The following is a 13,334-nucleotide window of genomic DNA, read 5'->3' on the forward strand; positions in this document are numbered from 1 at the left end:
CCAACAAACTGTCAGCTAAGGCGATGTTTTTGTGTATGTACATAAACATAAAAAGGGAGAAAACCGCGCAAAATAGGAGAATTGCGATAAAAACATCCAAGAGCGAGGATTACGGAGAATAAAGAAAAAACTAATTTTTTGGTGCACCCTCAGTGCTTACCTAACAAATTCACTTTATTCTCTTTTTTTTGGTTAGAGCGCCAGTTTCTAACACAAATAATGCAATATGGCTTCATTTGGATGAAACATGGCCGTAAAAACGATAATAGATGGCAAAAAATCTCAACATCAAATTTCAAGGCCATTCAAATAGTGCGAAATGGCTTCATTTGGATGAAACATGGCCGTAACAACGATAATAGATGGCAAAAAAACTCAACATCAAATTTCAAGGATATGCAAATAGTGCAAGATGGCTTCATTTGGATGAAACATGGCCGTAACAATGATAATAGATGGCAACAAAATTCAGCATCAAATTTCAAGGCCATTGAATTCGTGCAAGTTGCCTTTATTTGGATGAAACATGGCCGTAACAACGATAATTTTTTTTTTCTTTGGCACAACAACCACTGTCGGTCAAGGGCCTGCCAAGTACCCACTAGTGAAGTGAGCTTGGCTTTCAGTGACTTATTGTTACCATAGCAGGATAATCAGTCCTACGTATGGGAGCACGGTCTATTTGGGGCTTGAACCCATGACGGGCATGTTGTTAAGTACGTTAACAACGATAATAGATGGCAACAAAATTCAACATCAAATTTCAAGGCCATTCAAATAGTGCAAGATGGCTTCATTTGGATGAAACATGGCCGTAACAACAATAATAGATGGCAACAAACTCAACATCAAATTTCAAGGCCATTCAAATAGTGCAAGATGGCTTCATTTGGATGAAACATGGCCGTAACAACGATAATAGATGGCGAAAAAACTCAAAATCCAATTTCAAGGCCATTCAAATAATGCAATATGGCTTCATTTGGATGAAACATGGCCGTAACAACGATAATAGATGGCAACAAAACTCAACATCAAATTTCAAGGCCATTCAAATAATGCAATATGGCATCATTTGGATGAAACATGGCCGTAACAACGATAATAGATGGCAAAAAAACTCAACATCAAATTTCAAGGATATTCAAATAGTGCAAGATGGCTTCATTTGGATGAAACATGGCCGTAACAACGATAATAGATGGCAACAAAATTCAACATCAAATTACAAGGCCATTGAATTAGTGCAAGTTGCCTTTATTTGGATGTAACATGGCCGTAACAACGATAATTTTTTTTTCTTTGGCACAACAACCACTGTCGGTCAAGGGCCTGCCAAGTACCCACTAGTGAAGTGAGCTTGGCTTTCAGTGACTTATTGTTACCATAGCAGGATAGTTGGTCCTACGTATGGGAGCACGGTCTATTCGGGGCTTGAACCCATGACGGGCATGTTGTTAAGTACGTTAACAACGATAATAGATGGCAACAAAATTCAACATCAAATTTCAAGGACATTCAAATAGTGCTAAATGGTTTCATTTGGATGAAACATGGCCGTAACAACGATAATAGATGGCAACAAAATTCAACATCAAATTTCAAGGCCATTCAAATAGTGCAAGATGGCTTCATTTGGATGAAACATGGCCGTAACAACGATAATAGATGGCAACAAAATTCAACATCAAATTTCAAGGCCATTGAAATAGTGCAAGATGCCTTTATTTGGATGAAACATGGCCGTAACAACGATAATAGATGGCAACAAAATTCAACATCAAATTTCAAGGCCATTGAATAAGTGCGAGATGGCTTCATTTAGAAGAAACATGGCCGTAACAACGATAATAGATGGCAACAAAACTCAACATCAAATTTCAAGACCATTCAAATAGTGCAAGATGGCTTCATTTTGATTAAACATGGCCGTAACAACGATAATAGACGGTAACAAAATTCAACATCAAATTTAAAGGCCATTGAATTAGTGCAATATGGCTTCATTTGGATGAAACATGGCCGTAACAACGATAATAGATGGCGACAAAACTCAACATCAAATTTCAAGGCCATTGAATTAGTGCAAGATGCCTTTATTTGGCTGTAAAATGGCCGTAACAACGATAATTTTTTTTTCTTTGGCACAACAACCACTCTTGGTCAAGAGCCTGCCAAATATCCACTAGTGAAGTGAGCTTGGCTTTCAGTGACTTATTGTTACCATAGCAGGATAGTTAGTCCTACGAATGGGAGCACGGTCTATTTGGGGCTTGAACCCATGACGGGCATGTTGTTAAGTACGTTAACAACGATAATAGATGGCAACAAAATTCAACATCAAATTTCAAGGCCATTGAAATAGTGCAAAATGGCTTCATTTGGATGAAACATGGCCGTAACAACGATAATAGATGGCAACAAACTCAACATCAAATTTCAAGGCCTTTGCAATAGTGCAAGATGGCTTCATTTGGATGAAACATGGCCGTAACAACGATAATAGATGGCAACAAAATTCAACATTTAATTTCAAGGCCATTGAAATAGTGCAAGATGGCTTCATTTGGATGAAACATGGCCGTAACAACGATTATAGATGGCAACAAAATTCAACATCAAATTTCAAGGACATTCAAAAAGTGCAAGATGGCTTCATTTGGATGTAACATGGCCGTAACAACGATAATAGATGGCAAAAAAACTCAACATCAAATTTCAAGGCCATTCAAATAGTGCGAGATGGCTTCATTTGGATGAAAAATGGCCGTAACAACGATAATAGATGGCAAAAAAACTCAACATCAAATTTCAAGTCCTTTCAAATAGTGCAAGATGGCTTCATTTGGATGAAACATGGCCGTAACAACGATAATAGATGGCAACAAAATTCAACATCAAATTTCAAGGCCATTGAATTAGTGCAAGATGGCTTCATTTGGATGAAACATGGCCGTAACAACGATAATAGATGGCAAAAAAAGCTCAACATCAAATTTCAAGGCCATTGCAATAGTGCAAGATGGCTTCATTTGGATGAAACATGGCCGTAACAACGATAATAGATGGCAACAAAATTCAACATTTAATTTCAAGGCCATTGAAATAGTGCTAGATGGCTTCATTTGGATGAAACATGGCCGTAACAACGATTATAGATGGCAACAAAATTCAACATCAAATTTCAAGGACATTCAAATAGTGCAAGATGGCTTCATTTGGATGAAACATGGCCGTAACAACGATAATAGATGGCAAAAAACTCAACATCAAATTTCAAGGCCATTCAAATAGTGCGAGATGGCTTCATTTGGATGAAAAATGGCCGTAACAACGATAATAGATGGCAAAAAACTCAACATCAAATTTCAAGGATATTCAAATAGTGCAAGATGGCTTCATTTGGATGAAACATGGCCGTAACAACGATAATAGATGGCAACAAAATTCAACATCAAATTTCAAGGACATTCAAATAGTGCAAGATGGCTCATTTGGATGAAACATGGCCGTAACAACGATAATAGATGGCAAAAAAACTCAACATCAAATTTCAAGTCCTTTCAAATAGTGCAAGATGGCTTCATTTGGATGAAACATGGCCGTTACAACGATAATAGATGGCAAAAAAACTCAACATCAAATTTCAAGGCCATTGAATTAGTGCAAGATGCCTTTATTTGGATGAAACATGGCCGTAACAACGATAATTTTTTTTTCTTTGGCACAACAACCACTCTTGGTCAAGAGCCTGCCAAGTATCCACTAGTGAAGTGAGCTTGGCTTTCAGTGACTTATTGTTACCATAGCAGGATAGTTGGTCCTACGTATGGGAGCACGGTCTATTTGGGGCTTGAACCCATGACGGTCATGTTGTTAAGTACGTTAACAACGATAATAGATGGCAACAAAACTCAACATCAAATTTCAAGGCCATTGAAATAGTGCAATATGGCTTCATTTGGATGAAACATGGCCGTAACAACGATTATAGATGGCAACAAAACTCAACATCAAATTTCAAGGCCATTCAAATAATGCAATATGGCTTCATTTGGATGAAACATGGCCGTAACAACGATAATAGATGGCAAAAAAACTGAACATCAAATTTCAAGGCCATTCAAATAGTGCGAGATGGCTTTAATTGGATGAAAAATGGCCGTAACAACGATAATAGATGGCAACAAAATTCAATATCTAATTTCAAGGCCATTCAAATAGTGCAAGATGGCTTCATTTGGATTAAACATGGCCGTAACAACGATAATAGTTGGCAACAAAATTCAACATCAAATTTCAAGGACATTCAAATAGTGCAAGATGGCTTCATTTGGATGAAACATGGCCGTAACAACGATAATAGATGGCAAAAAAACTCAACATCAAATTTCAAGTACTTTCACATAGTGCAAGATGGCTTCATTTGGATGAAACATGGCCGTAACAACGATATTTTTTTTTTCTTTGGCACAACAACCACTCTTGGTCAAGAGCCTGGCAAGTATCCACTAGTGAAGTGAGCTTGGCTTTCAGTGACTTATTGTAACCATAGCAGGATAGTTGGTCCTACGTATGGGAGCACGGTCTATTTGGGGCTTGAACCCATGACGGGCATGTTGTTAAGTACGTTAACAACGATAATAGATGGCAACAAAATTCAACATCAAATTTCAAGGCCATTCAAATAGTGCAAGATGGCTTCATTTGGATGAAACATGGCCGTAACAACGATTATAGATGGCAACAAAATTCAACATCAAATTTCAAGGCCATTCAAATAATGCAATATGGCTTCATTTGGATGAAACATGGCCGTCAAAACGATAATAGATGGCAAAAAAACTCAACATCAAATTTCAAGGCCATTCAACTAGTGCGAGATGGCTTCATACGGATGAAAAATGGCCGTAACAACGATAATAGATGGCGAAAAAACTCAACATCAAATTTCAAGGATATTCAAATAGTGCAAGATGGCTTCATTTGGATGAAACATGGTCGTAACAACGATAATAGATGGCAACAAAACTCAACATCAAATTTCAAGGCCATTCAAATAATGCACTATGGCATCATTTGGATGAAACATGGCCGTAACAACGATAATAGATGGCAAAAAAAGCTCAACATCAAATTTCAAGGATATTCAAATAGTGCAAGATGGCTTCATTTGGATGAAACATGGCCGTAACAACTATAATAGATGGCAACAAAATTCAACATCAAATTACAAGGCCATTGAATTAGTGCAAGTTGCCTTTATTTGGATGTAACATGGCCGTAACAACGATAATAGATGGCAACAAAATTCAACATCAAATTTTAAATCCATTCAAATAGTGCAAGATGGCTTCATTTGGATGAAACATGGCCGTAACAACGATAATAGATGGCAACAAAATTCAACATCAAATTTCAAGGCCATTGAATTAGTGCGAGATGGCTTCATTTGGATGAAACATGGCCGTAACAACGATAATTTTTTTTTTCTTTGGCACAACAACCACTGTCGGTCAAGGGCCTGCCAAGTACCCACTAGTGAAGTGAGCTTGGCTTTCAGTGACTTATTGTTACCATAGCAGGATAGTCAGTCCTACGTATGGGAGCACGGTCTATTCAGGGCTTGAACCCATGACGGGCATGTTGTTAAGTACGTTAACAACGATAATAGATGGCAACAAAATTCAACATCAAATTTCAAGGCCATTGAAATAGTGCAAGATGGCTTCATTTGGATGAAACATGGCCGTAACAACGATAATAGATGGCAACAAAATTCAACATCAAATTTCAAGGCCATTGAAATAGTGCGAGATGGCTTCATTTGGATGAAACATGGCCGTAACAACGATAATAGATGGCAACAAAATTCAACATCAAATTAAAAGACCATTCAAATAGTGCAAGATGGCTTCATTTGGATTAAACATGGCCGTAACAACGATAATAGATGGCAACAAACTCAACATCAAATTTCAAGGCCATTAAAATAGTGCAGTATGGCTTCATTTGGATGAAACATGGCCGTAACAACGATAATAGATGGCAACAAAACTCAACATCAAATTTCAAGGCCATCGAATTAGTGCAAGATGCCTTTATTTTCCTGTAAAATGGCCGTAACAACGATAATAGATGGCAAAAAAATTCAACATCAAATTTCAAGGCCATTGAAATAGTGCAAAATGGTTTCATTTGGATGAAACATGGCCGTAACAACGATAATAGATGGCAACAAAATTCAACATCAAATTTTAAGGCCATTGAATTAGTGCGAGATGGCTTCATTTGGATGAAACATGGCCGTAACAACGATAATAGATGGCAACAAAATTCAACATCAAATTAAAAGACCATTCAAATAGTGCAAGATGGCTTCATTTGGATTAAACATGGCCGTAACAACGATAATAGACGGCAACAAAATTCAACATCAAATTTAAAGGCCATTGAATTAGTGCAATATGGCTTCATTTGGATGAAACATGGCCGTAACAACGATAATAGATGGCAACAAACTCAACATCAAATTTCAAGGCCATTGAATTAGTGAAAGATGCCTTTATTTGGCTGTAAAATGGCCGTAACAACGATATTTTTTTTAACTTTGGCACAACCACCACTGTTGGTCAAGGGCCTGCCAATTATCCACTAGTGAAGTGAGCTTGGCTTTCAGTGACTTATTGTTACCATAACAGGATAGTTAGTCCTACGAATGGGAGCACGGTCTATTTGGGGCTTGAACCCATGACGGGCATGTTGTAAAGTACGTTAACAACGATAATAGATGGCAACAAAATTCAACATCAAATTTCAAGGCCATTGAAATAGTGCAAAATGACTTCATTTGGATGAAACATGGCCGTAACAACGATAATAGATGGCAAAAAAACTGAACATCAAATTTCAAGGCCATTCAAATAGTGCAATATGACTTCATTTGGATGAAACATGGCCGTAACAACGATAATAGATGGCAAAAAAATTCAACATCAAATTTCAAGGACATTCAAATAGTGCAAGATGGCTTCATTTGGATGAAACATGACCGTAAGAACGATAATAGATGGCAAAAAACTCAACATCAAATTTCAAGGCCATTCAAATAGTGCAAGATGGCTTCATTTAGATGAAACATGGCCGTTAAAACGATAATAGATGGCAAAAAAACTCAACATCAAATTTCAAGGCCATTCAAATAGTGCAATATGGCTTCATTTGGATGAAACATGGCCGTAACAACGATAATAGATGGCAACAAAATTCAAAATCAAATTTCAAGGACATTCAAATAGTGCAAGATGGCTCATTTGGATGAAACATGGCCGTAACAACGATAATAGATGGCAAAAAAACTCAACATCAAATTTTAAGTCCATTCAAATAGTGCAAGATGGCTTCATTTGGATGAAACATGGCCGTAACAACGATAATAGATGGCAACAAAATTCAACATCAAATTTCAAGGCCATTCAAATAGTGCCAGATGGCTTCATTTGGATGAAACATGGCCGTAACAACGATAATAGATGGCAAAAAAACTCAACATCAAATTTCAAGGCCATTCAAATAGTGCAATATGGCTTCATTTGGATGAAAAATGGCCGTAACAACAATAATAGATGGCAAAAAAACTCACGTCAAATTTCAAGGCCATTGAAATAGTGCATTATGGCTTCATTTGGATGAAACATGGCCGTAACAACGATAATAGATGGCAACAAAATTCAACATCAAATATCAAGGCCATTGAATTAGTGCGAGATGGCTTCATTTGGATGAAACATGGCCGTAACAACGATAATAGATGGCAACAAAATTCAACATCAAATTTCAAGGACATTCAAATAGTGCAAGATGGCTTCATTTGGATGAAACATGGCCGTAACAACGATAATAGATGGCAAAAAACTCAACATCAAATTTTAAGTCCTTTCAAATAGTGCAAGATGGCTTCATTTGGATGAAACATGGCCGTAACAACGATAATAGATGGCAACAAAATTTAACATCAAATTTCAAGGCCATTCAAATAGTGCAAGATGGCTTCATTTGGATGAAACATGGCCGTAACAACGATAATAGATGGCAACAAAATTCAACATCAAATTTCAAGACCATTCAAATAGTGCAAGATTGTTTCATTTGGATGAAACATGGCCGTAACAACGATAATAGATGGCAACAAAATTCTACATCAAATTTCAAAGTCATTGAATTAGTGCAAGATGGCTTCATTTGGATGAAACATGGCCGTAACAACGATAATAGATGGCAAAAAACTCAACATCAAATTTTAAATCCATTCAAATAGTGCAAGATGGCTTCATTTGGATGAAACATGGCCGTAACAACGATAATAGATGGCAACTAAATTCAACATCAAATTTCAATGCCATTGAATTAATGCAAGATGGCTTCATTTGGATAAAACATGGCCGTAACAACGATAATCTTCTTCTTCTTCTTTGGCTCAACAACCGATGTCGGTCAAGGCCTGCCTGTACCCACTCGTGGGCTTGGCTTTCAGTGACTAATTGATTCCCCCCCATTGCAGGATAGTCAATCCTACGTATGGCGGCGCGGTCTATTTGGGGATTGAACCCATGACGGGCATGTTGTTAAGTCGTACGAGCTGACGACTGTACTACGAGACCGGCTATACAACGATAATAGATGGCAACAAAATTCAACATCAAATTTCAAGGCCATTCAAATAGTGCAAGATGGCTTCATTTGGATGAAACATGGCCGTAACAACGATAATAGATGGCAACAAAATTCAACATCAAATTTCAAGGCCATTGCAATAGTGCAAGATGGCTTCATTTGGATGAAACATGGCCGTAACAACGATAATAGATGGCAACAAAATTCAACATTTTATTTCAAGGCCATTGAAATAAAGCAAGATGGCTTCATTTGGATGAAACATGGCCGTAACAACGATTATAGATGGCAACAAAATTCAACATCAAATTTCAAGGCAATTCAAATAGTGCAAGATGGCTTCATTTGGATGAAACATGGCCGTAACAACGATAATAGATGGCAACAAAATTCAACATCAAATTTCAAGGCCATTGCATTAGTGCAAGATGGCTTCATTTGGATGAAACATGGCCGTAACAACGATAATAGATGGCAACAAAATTCAACATCAAATTTCAAGGCCATTGCAATAGTGCAAGATGGCTTCATTTGGATGAAACATGGCCGTAACAACGATAATAGATGGCAACAAAATTCAACATTTAATTTCAAGGCCATTGAAATAAAGCAAGATGGCTTCATTTGGATGAAACATGGCCGTAACAACGATAATCGATGGCAACAAAATTCAACATCAAATTTCAAGGACATTCAAATAGTGCAAGATGGCTCATTTGGATGAAACATGGCCGTAACAACGATAATAGATGGCAACAAAATTCAACATCAAATTTCAAGGCCATTGCAATAGTGCAAGATGGCTTCATTTGGATGAAAAATGGCCGTAACAACGATAATAGATGGCAACAAAATTCAACATCAAATTTCAAGGCCATTGCAATAGTGCAAGATGGCTTCATTTGGATGAAAAATGGCCGTAACAACGATAATAGATGGCAACAAAATTCAACATTTAATTTCAAGGCCATTGCAATAGTGCAAGATGGCTTCATTTGGATGAAACATGGCCGTAACAACGATAATAGATGGCAACAAAATTCAACATTTAATTTCAAGGCCATTGAATTAAAGCAAGATGGCTTCATTTGGATGAAACATGGCCGTAACAACGATTATAGATGGCAAAAAATTCAACATCAAATTTCAAGGCCATTCAAATAGTGCAAGATGGCTCATTTGGATGAAACATGGCCGTAACAACGATAATAGATGGCAAAAAACTCAACATCAAATTTCAAGTCCTTTCACATAGTGCAAGATGGCTTCATTTGGATGAAACATGGCCGTAACAACGATAATAGATGGCAACAAAATTCAACATCAAATTTCAAGGCCATTGAATTAGTGCAAGATGGCTTCATTTGGATGAAACATGGCCGTAACAACGATAATAGATGGCAACAAAATTCAACATCAAATTTCAAGGCCATTCAAATAGTGCCAGATGGCTTCATTTGGATAAAACATGCCCGTAACAACAATAATAGATGGCAAAAAAACTCAACATCAAATTTCAAGGCCATTCAAATAGTGCAATATGGCTTCATTTGGATGAAAAATGGCCGTAACAACAATAATAGATGGCAAAAAAACTCACGTCAAATTTCAAGGCCATTGAAATAGTGCATTATGGCTTCATTTGGATGAAACATGGCCGTAACAACGATAATAGATGGCAACAAAATTCAACATCAAATTTCAAGGCCAATGAATTAGTGCGAGATGGCTTCATTTGGATGAAACATGGCCGTAACAACGATAATAGATGGCAACAAAATTCAACATCAAATTTCAAGGACATTCAAATAGTGCAAGATGGCTTCATTTGGATGAAACATGGCCGTAACAACGATAATAGATGGCAAAAAAACTCAACATCAAATTTTAAGTCCTTTCAAATAGTGCAAGATGGCTTCATTTGGATGAAACATGGCCGTAACAACGATGATAGATGGCAACAAAATTTAACATCAAATTTGAAGGCCATTCAAATAGTGCAAGATGGCTTCATTTGGATGAAACATGGCCGTAACAACGATAATAGATGGCAACAAAATTCAACATCAAATTTCAAGGCCATTGAATTAGTGCAAGATGGCTTCATTTGGATGAAACATGGCCGTAACAACGATAATAGATGGCAACAAAATTCAACATCAAATTTCAAGACCATTCAAATAGTGCAAGATGGTTTCATTTGGATGAAACATGGCCGTAACAACGATAATAGATGGCAACAAAATTCAACATCAAATTTCAAGGCCATTGAATTAGTGCAAGATGCCTTTATTTGGATGAAACATGGCCGTAACAACGATAATTTTTTTTTCTTTGGCACAACAACCACTCTTGGTCAAGAGCCTGCCAAGTATCCACTAGTGAAGTGAGCTTGGCTTTCAGTGACTTATTGTTACCATAGCAGGATAGTTGGTCCTACGTATGGGAGCACGGTCTATTTGGGGCTTGAACCCATGACGGTCATGTTGTTAAGTACGTTAACAACGATAATAGATGGCAACAAAACTCAACATCAAATTTCAAGGCCATTGAAATAGTGCAATATGGCTTCATTTGGATGAAACATGGCCGTAACAACGATTATAGATGGCAACAAAACTCAACATCAAATTTCAAGGCCATTCAAATAATGCAATATGGCTTCATTTGGATGAAACATGGCCGTAACAACGATAATAGATGGCAAAAAAACTGAACATCAAATTTCAAGGCCATTCAAATAGTGCGAGATGGCTTTATTTGGATGAAAAATGGCCGTAACAACGATAATAGATGGCAACAAAATTCAACATCAAATTAAAAGACCATTCAAATAGTGCAAGATGGCTTCATTTGGATTAAACATGGCCGTAACAACGATAATAGATGGCAACAAAATTCAACATCAAATTTCAAGGACATTCAAATAGTGCAAGATGGCTCATTTGGATGAAACATGGCCGTAACAACGATAATAGATGGCAAAAAAACTCAACATCAAATTTCAAGGCCATTGAATTAGTGCAAGATGCCTTTATTTAGATGAAACATGGCCGTAACAACGATAATAGATGGCAACAAATTTCAACATCAAATTTCAAGGCCATTCAAATAGTGCAAGATGGCTTCATTTTAATGAAACATGGCCGTAACAACGATAATAGATGGCGAAAAAATTCAACATCAAATTTCAAGTACTTTCACTTAGTGCAAGATGGCTTCATTTGGATGAAACATGGCCGTAACAACGATAATTTTTTTTTCTTTGGCACAACAACCACTCTTGGTCAAGAGCCTGCCAAGTATCCACTAGTGAAGTGAGCTTGGCTTTCAGTGACTTATTGTAACCATAGCAGGATAGTTGGTCCTACGTATGGGAGCACGGTCTATTTGGGGCTTGAACCCATGACGGGCATGTTGTTAAGTACGTTAACAACGATAATAGATGGCAACAAAATTCAACATCAAATTTCAAGGCCATTCAACTAGTGCGAGATGGCTTCATTTGGATGAAAAATGGCCGTAACAACGATAATAGATGGCGAAAAAACTCAACATCAAATTTCAAGGATATTCAAATAGTGCAAGATGGCTTCATTTGGATGAAACATGGTCGTAACAACGATAATAGATGGCAACAAAACTCAACATCAAATTTCAAGGCCATTCAAATAATGCAATATGGCATCATTTGGATGAAACATGGCCGTAACAAGGATACTAGATGGCAAAAAAACTCAACATCAAATTTCAAGGATATTCAAATAGTGCAAGATGGCTTCATTTGGATGAAACATGGCCGTAACAACGATAAAAGATGGCAACAAAACTCAACATCAAATTACAAGGCCATTGAATTAGTGCAAGTTGCCTTTATTTGGATGTAACATGGCCGTAACAACGATAATTTTTTTTTCTTTGGCACAACAACCACTGTCGGTCAAGGGCCTGCCAAGTACCCACTAGTGAAGTGAGCTTGGCTTTCAGTGACTTATTGTTACCATAGCAGGATAGTCAGTCCTACGTATGGGAGCACGGTCTATTCAGGGCTTGAACCCATGACGGGCATGTTGTTAAGTACGTTAACAACGATAATAGTTGGCAACAAAATTCAACATCAAATTTCAAGGCCATTGAAATAGTGCAAAATGGCTTCATTTGGATGAAACATGGCCGTAACAACGATAATAGATGGCAACAAACTCAACATCAAATTTCAAGGCCATTAAAATAGTGCAGTATGGCTTCATTTGGATGAAACATGGCCGTAACAACGATAATAGATGGCAACAAAACTCAACATCAAATTTCAAGGCCATCGAATTAGTGCAAGATGCCTTTATTTGCCTGTAAAATGGCCGTAACAACGATAATAGATGGCGAAAAAACTCAACATCAAATTTCAAGGATATTCAAATAGTGCAAGATGGCTTCATTTGGATGAAACATGGTCGTAACAACGATAATAGATAGCAACAAAACTCAACATCAAATTTCAAGGCCATTCAAATAATGCAATATGGCATCATTTGGATGAAACATGGCCGTAACAACGATAATAGATGGCAAAAAAACTCAACATCAAATTTCAAGGATATTCAAATAGTGCAAGATGGCTTCATTTGGATGAAACATGGCCGTAACAACTATAATAGATGGCA

Source organism: Anopheles arabiensis, unplaced genomic scaffold (genome assembly GCF_016920715.1).
Source record: "Anopheles arabiensis isolate DONGOLA unplaced genomic scaffold, AaraD3 Autosomal_pericentromeric_contig0015, whole genome shotgun sequence".
In the NCBI taxonomy this organism is placed as follows: Eukaryota; Metazoa; Arthropoda; class Insecta; order Diptera; family Culicidae; genus Anopheles; species Anopheles arabiensis.